Consider the following 7,077-nt stretch of genomic DNA (forward strand, 5'->3'; position numbering starts at 1 on the left):
AATAGGTATAAGCGCAATTGTTTTAATTAGCTATAAAGGATGCTTTAAGCAAAATCTTAATATATATATAAGGTAAGTATATACTTTTTCTGTAGTAATCTCTTTCATATCACATATTTTCATTTCTTAATTTAAAAGGAAAGCAGATATCAATGTAGATTAAAATACTCTGTTAAAAAAGCTAAATTTGATTTATTTAAGGAAATTCGTGTGAATTTTACTGAAAATACTTTAAATACACTCTAAAAAAAATTTGTTTATTTGCACATATTAAGAGAGGTAACCAATTTCCTCTTTTAATGTGTGCAAATTTGCACACCGTGTAATAAAACTTCACATTGCCTGTTTACTTTTACATACCACATTTGTCGCGAAGAGCAAAATTACACATTAAAAGTTTAAAATAGAGTAAATGTGAGCCTCTATGTAGTGTTTATTATTAGTAGGAAATGTAGTTTTAGTTTGAAAATTTTTGCAATTTTAAACATTTTATACGTGTATTTATGTATATATTTTAAAGATCTCAAGTTCAAAATCAAATCCTAAACATTTTATGCGTATATTTATACAAATTCTTGTTGAAAAATAGATACTTTTCAGTAGTAGTTTTACATGCTCTTTTTAGAGTGTACAGGTACAAATGTAACATATTAATTACCATTTATTATACTTACTTTGCAAACTACTTATGCACAAAAAATGTAATTTAAAAATTTAAATTACAAATGTTTGATTTTATGAAAAATAAAAATATATATACATATATTATATACATGTATTCCAAGTCCTTAGGATGGGTTAAATTATGTCTTCTTGAAAATTTTTGGTTTTCTTACTGGATACATTTTTGGCTTGGCCAGTGATTCATTTTCTTGAGACGGCGCGGCAACACTGCTCTCAATACGAGTACACACCTAATTACTGCATGCAGCCCAAAAACCAAAACCAACAACAACGCTAAAGAAAACTCTTATACTTCTAGCCAGGGTGGGCAAAAACTCGGAGCTCGAGCGAGCAATATCCTACTCAATGCCTCGCAGACAACGAGGCGCTCGCAGCTCATACTCGTAGCAGCAATGAGGCGAGGCACGCAAAGTTTGGCTTGCTCGGCAAACGAGCGAGCGCTGCTTCCTAGCGGCGCACAGCTAAATGGGGTCCGTCCACAATATGCATCTCAGTATATCCAGTAACAAAAACTGTGGTGAAGTCCTTTATGGGGATAAAGTTTCCAGAGGTGAAATTTTAGGTAGCACACAATTTCTTACACGCATGGTTGCTTTTCAGCACTCATGAAATAAACTTAAGAAATATTTGAAAAAAAGTTCATATAGTACATTAATTTTTGAAAGAAATACCATATAATGTATGTACTCTGGTTAATAATATCAAAAAATTTATTAGAACCACCGTTTAATGTTATATTTGTTACAAATTAATATTGCTGCCCCGAACGCTCTGCGAATTGCCACTGAATAATAGATTTACTTAAAATTATATCCCCGGTCCTTGTTCTTGCTGTATCGCATCGTGGTGAATTCACATTTCTCAGAAATTTGACAATAAAACAAAACAAAGGGAGTATTTTATTTGCTAATTTTTGCGATTTCTATTGTTTAATGTAAAGTTGTGTCTTTTTAGGATATGTTGAGCCAACAAAGAAGGCGCAGTTAAAAAATGGAGTTATTAGTAATGAAGTAGCAGGCATATTTGGAAAATTATGCTGATATGCAGGATGGAATTTGGGAAAGTAAGTGCCTGGTTGCAGGATATCTATGTATTAAAGAGTATTTAATTAAATTGTTTAATAGAAAGTTATAAATCGAGTAGCTCATTTACGATGTGCTCCAAACATTTGGCGAACTTTTTTTCGCCTTTTTAACGTGCTAAGTTACAAGTTAAGATGACTGCCATCACGGCCGGTAAGAAACCGCAAGCAAAGGGCAGACAACCTTCCAGGAAGCTGCCTCCTCTCCCCGAGTCGAAGCTGAAGTACAGCAAGAAGCAGGTCAGCAAATTGCTACCCTGATCAAACGTAAACTAAAGCGCTCTGCTGTGATTGCTCTCCGTAAACGTGAAAACTTGGTGCATGCTGAGAAATATCAAAGAAGAAAACTCGGTGATGGACGTCGTGAGATGAAGTTGCGCTGTATGGCAAAGAAACGCGGCCAATTCTACGGGCCTGAAAAATCCAAATTGGCTTTTGTGATCCGTATCCGCGGTATGAACAAAGTAGCACCAAAAGTGCGTAAAGTTTTACAGTTCCGTCTTCGCCACATTAAAACGGTGTGTTCATCAAATTGAACAAGGCAACCATTAATATGCTACGTATGCCGAACCCTATATGGGGTTATCCAAATCTCGAATCAGTTCGTGAATTGATGTACAAACGTGGAATTGTCAAGCACAACCATCAACGTGTTCCAATCTCTGACAGCTTTGTGATAGAACGCAAATTTCGCAAAGCGCACGAAATTCAGTGCGTTGATTATTTGGCGCACGAAATATTCACTGTTGGAACCCACTTCAAAAAGCCTCCAATTTCCTGTTGCTATTCAAGCTCAACACATCAACCTGAGGCTGGCGCAAGAAGGCTAATCACTACGTTGAGGTTGGTGATTTCGGTAGCCGTGAGGATAAGATCAACAAATTGCTGCACAAGATGGCTTAAAGAATTGTTGTTTTGTATTTAAGGCGACAATATAATTTGGAACATCTTCAAATAGCGCCCAAGCAAAAAAAAAAATAATAAAAAATTCCTGAAGTTGCCTTTACACGGGTCGATTTCTGTCGATTGGAAAATTGACTGAGATATCGACAACGCTTACATTTTACGGTTGAATTGCAATTTACACGGGTAGATTTTGGTTAAACGACAAAAATTGACCGTGTTAAGGCAGCTTAAATAACGATCAAATTAATGATCACCTTGGAGATGGAAAATACCAATAACCATTTCATAATTTCTAAAATTATTCCATTTATATTTGTTCTTGCATTTTCCACACCACCTGTGAGGTATGCTTTTAGGCGCGTTACCTATTTTTTTTTTTTTAAGGTGCTCGGTTCCCCAGGACGCCTATTTTCACCTTTACAACTTGACTTAAAAAGAATTAAAACTAAAGCATGCAATATATCGAGCCCTAACCGCCAAAATAACGTAAGCGACATTTTTTTCAAAATTTTCGTTTTGATTCAGAAATATTCCTAGAGCATCTAGATGCATTTCTGCATCAAAAAAAAAGATTTTGAAAAAAATGTTGCTTACGTTATTTTGGCGGTTAGGGCTCGATATAAAGAAAATTAAAAATTGTCTTACATCTAGTAAACATAAAAAATTGCACAAATTAAATTCATTATTCATTATAAATAATATTAAATATCACAATTCAGTTGAAGTGTATACATATATATGTACATATTTACAAAATGTAGTCTGTATGCACCCACAGTAAGTTCCCATAAAACCTAGCCTAAATTCGGAACTGAAAAAAACGAGCAAATAGGGTCGGAAACTACTAGCTTTAAAAGCATAATATGGGAAATGTTTGAAGAGCTGAAACTGTATTGCAATAATAAAAACAACAGTGCATAAATTGGAAAAATTGTTTTTGTTTTGCTTTATAATTTTTAGGAATATTGGTTCAGATGGAATATTTTTATTTGTTTTGGTTTTTCAGCTCATTATAGATGCACCCAGGGTTGCATTTATCGTCTATGAAAATATTTCATGAAGCGTTCCATAATAAGCTCCGAGCAACTAAAAGTTGCCCAACTGCGAAAATAATGACAATTATAATTTATTTAGATGCATATTTTAGCTAAATGTCATATCGTCGCCTGGATAAAAGATTGTCACAAGTTACTTTCGGTAACTCACGATTGAAGTTTGGAATGCATTTTCTCAGAAACACGACTACAGATCTTCTCCAAAGTATCGGAGAATGCCATGTAATAGTTTACGAAATTCTTAAATTATCTTATTTTTTTAGTTTAGTGTCAACCATTTATGAGTTTAATAAAATTTTGTCGTATACGACATTTGTCAAAAAATTTGCAGTCAGTTTTAATGATATACGCCAAAATGTGATAACAATTTTTTATAAATTAACGATACTTTTTACTAATCAGCCTAGTCGTGAGTTTCGCCCCAACAAAATTTCGTCAACAATTTTTTCATCCACCTGTAGTGAATACACTTAAGCGAAAAGTGAAAAAGTGACCCGGTTCTAGAAAATGAAACTAATGATAAGGCTGAATATGTCGGAAACTAAAGAAAAACGGGTAACTCTATTTGAAAGATCTTGATTAGTTTAGTACGACAGTAATACGAACGCAATTTGTACCAAATAGCCGAAAACATTTTAGTCAATTACTCGGAAACTAAAGAAGATATCCAAAAACCAGTTAACAAAAAATCGAAATATCTTACTTTAAAATACATATATAACTGCATCTATAACTACAAATTGTCAAAATGACGCTTCCGGCAAATTTTACATCCAAGCGACGATATTTTAATGTTATTCGCATAACTTCGAGCATGTATGTAAATTTTCGGGAAAAAGTTAAAAAGTATATTCATCTGCTGAAAAGATATTTTCGTAGATTCACAAATTATTTAAAGTAAATCTATCAGCCCTATCTCCAATTCCATTTGAATAAATCTCTCCAGTGCTTAAATAATTTTCACCACATTAAATAGATGCACAACACCCTAATTGCCGAAAAAGCGTTGCTTGCAACACTAGTCCTTCATGGGGTCCAAATTTGGTGAAAAAAACAGCTAAGTTTGTTTACTGGATATACTGAGATATGCATTGCGTAATTCATACAAATAAATGATTAAAACGCCGCTGACCCCATTTAAAATTGTAATGCTAATTGTAGGCAGTCTACTTACAATGCACATTACAATTTACAAACGAAGACGTATTGTAATGAACGCCCGAAGAGTATTCGGTCACATCATGCTTTCCGATAACAAACAAAACCAGTTGTAAAGGACGCTAACCACAAAGCGGCCATGCCTATGGCAAAGTAATCTGAGTTGTAATCCATTCATTCCGATACCCCGCCTTCGAAGTTTTGAAGGAGTATTCGATTACGTAATGTGCATTTGCGATGCTGGGTTGTTTGCTCGCGCTCCTATTAAACGAGCGAGGCTGTTGTGTGTTGCCTCCAGGGATGCCGTGNGGCCATGCCTATGGCAAAGTAATCTGAGTTGTAATCCATTCATTCCGATACCCCGCCTTCGAAGTTTTGAAGGAGTATTCGATTACGTAATGTGCATTTGCGATGCTGGGTTGTTTGCTCGCGCTCCTATTAAACGAGCGAGGCTGTTGTGTGTTGCCTCCAGGGATGCCGTGTGGATCTAAATAGATCCAATTGGATACATTTTTAGGCGAATTTTTGCGGGATATTTATTTTTTCCGGTCAGTATAAATGTGGATACTTTTTTAAATAGGCCAAAATTTTATATTTCCTATAAAGTTTTCTTCGTTCAAAAATCGATTTTCATTAAAGATGGTAGAAAGCATTACGTTTTCTGAACGTATAAAGAATCGCTATTAAGCGTGAAATTAAAGCATTTTATTTTTTGTGAACGAAGCAATGAACATATGAAGAGATCTCACCAAAATAGGTATAAGCGCAATTGCTTTAATTAGCTTAAAAGGATGCTTTAAGCAAGATTAGTGATAGAACTTTTTAGAAAAGTATCGATACTAGTACTCATTTATAATACTCTAAAAAAGGATCGATGCCAGTACTCATATTTGCAAATAAGTATCGATAATACTCGTACTTCCAAGTATTTTTAGAGCAAACGCGAAAAATTAACAAAAAAAAAGATTGCTTTGCTTTTTACATATGACCTCTTTCTTTTTGTAAATTGAATAGACATTGCTTTTAGTAGCTGAAGTCTGATCAAACAAGCATTTCTAACGGAGTTTTTGAAAAGAACTTGCAATAAGTTTAAAAGCGTAAAATAAATGTTTATAGCAAAAAGCTTTTAAAAGCAACTAAAGCCATTGTCTAAAGGAAAGATAAGCTCCCTTTCACAAAAATTTTCTTCGAAAGCGGACTGGGTTTCGAATTTAAAACCAAGGTAGAATACATTGGAAAACGAAGGCTCTGTTATTCTGGAGAATTGCCCAGTCATCGAGCCAAAGACCACCCTCCTAACCCATTCCTTACACCGGCACAAAAAAAAATTGGTATGTGCTTTTAACCAGACCCACTTGTCGCCACGTATTTCGACCCACTGAACCCGAATCTGAGATCCGTTTGACTAGTTTTTACCATTTTTTTTTTAATTTTCGCACTTAACTGCAAATTTATGAGGTGTACGAGTCAAATGGGCCTCAATACATGTCGATATACGGGACTGGTTAAAAGCAAAGACCACTTTTTTTGTGTGAGCCAGTGTTAAGGTATGGCAAGAGATTCGTTTTCCAATTATTTCTTCTATGCTGTATAACGAACAGAACAAAATATATCAGGCATGTTCCGAAATTCGAAAATTTGAAATCGACTCGATTTCGATAATTTCTTCGATGGTTTTTAACCTAAAAAAATACAAGTCTCGCATTAAAATGATCACTCCTTTCATCAGATATAATTAAAAAATATTTGGCAAATCGACTCGATTTCAAAGTTTCGAATATATATTAATTTTTCGGTTTTTGGAGTTAGGACCGTATTGAAGTAAATTAACGTTATGCCCATGGGGTAATTTTTAAACATTTTTCAATGTAATTGAAAAATTTTACCTAAACAAGTTTTTAAAACGTCGATACTTTTTGGTATTCGCGATATTTACCCAGTACTTGTCAAAAAGTATCGAGTCCTCGAACCACTCAGTACTCATGAAAAGTATCGATATTCTGTACTCGGTACTCGTATCGTTATATCACTAAGCAAGATCTTAATATACATAATAATAATAATAGATTGGCGCTTACACATATGTTAGCCGAGCTTCTCCTCCGATTTATGGCGTGCGCCTTGATGTTGTCACACAAAGCGGAGGGACCTACAGTTTTACGCCGACTCCGAACGGCGATTGTATTTTTATGA

The 7,077-nt window shown here is 34.6% G+C and overlaps 1 pseudogene; it reads left to right on the plus strand.

The window, feature by feature from the left end:
- The first annotated feature begins 1,744 nt into the window (after nucleotides 1–1,744).
- On the plus strand, nucleotides 1,745–3,115 carry LOC108366632 (60S ribosomal protein L7-like; annotated as a pseudogene).
- Nucleotides 3,116–7,077: the final 3,962 nt, after the last annotated feature.

This window comes from Rhagoletis zephyria, unplaced genomic scaffold (assembly GCF_001687245.7).
Source record: "Rhagoletis zephyria isolate East Lansing unplaced genomic scaffold, Rhagoletis_zephyria_1.1 Rzeph_scaffold_02349, whole genome shotgun sequence".
Taxonomy (NCBI): domain Eukaryota; kingdom Metazoa; phylum Arthropoda; class Insecta; order Diptera; family Tephritidae; genus Rhagoletis; species Rhagoletis zephyria.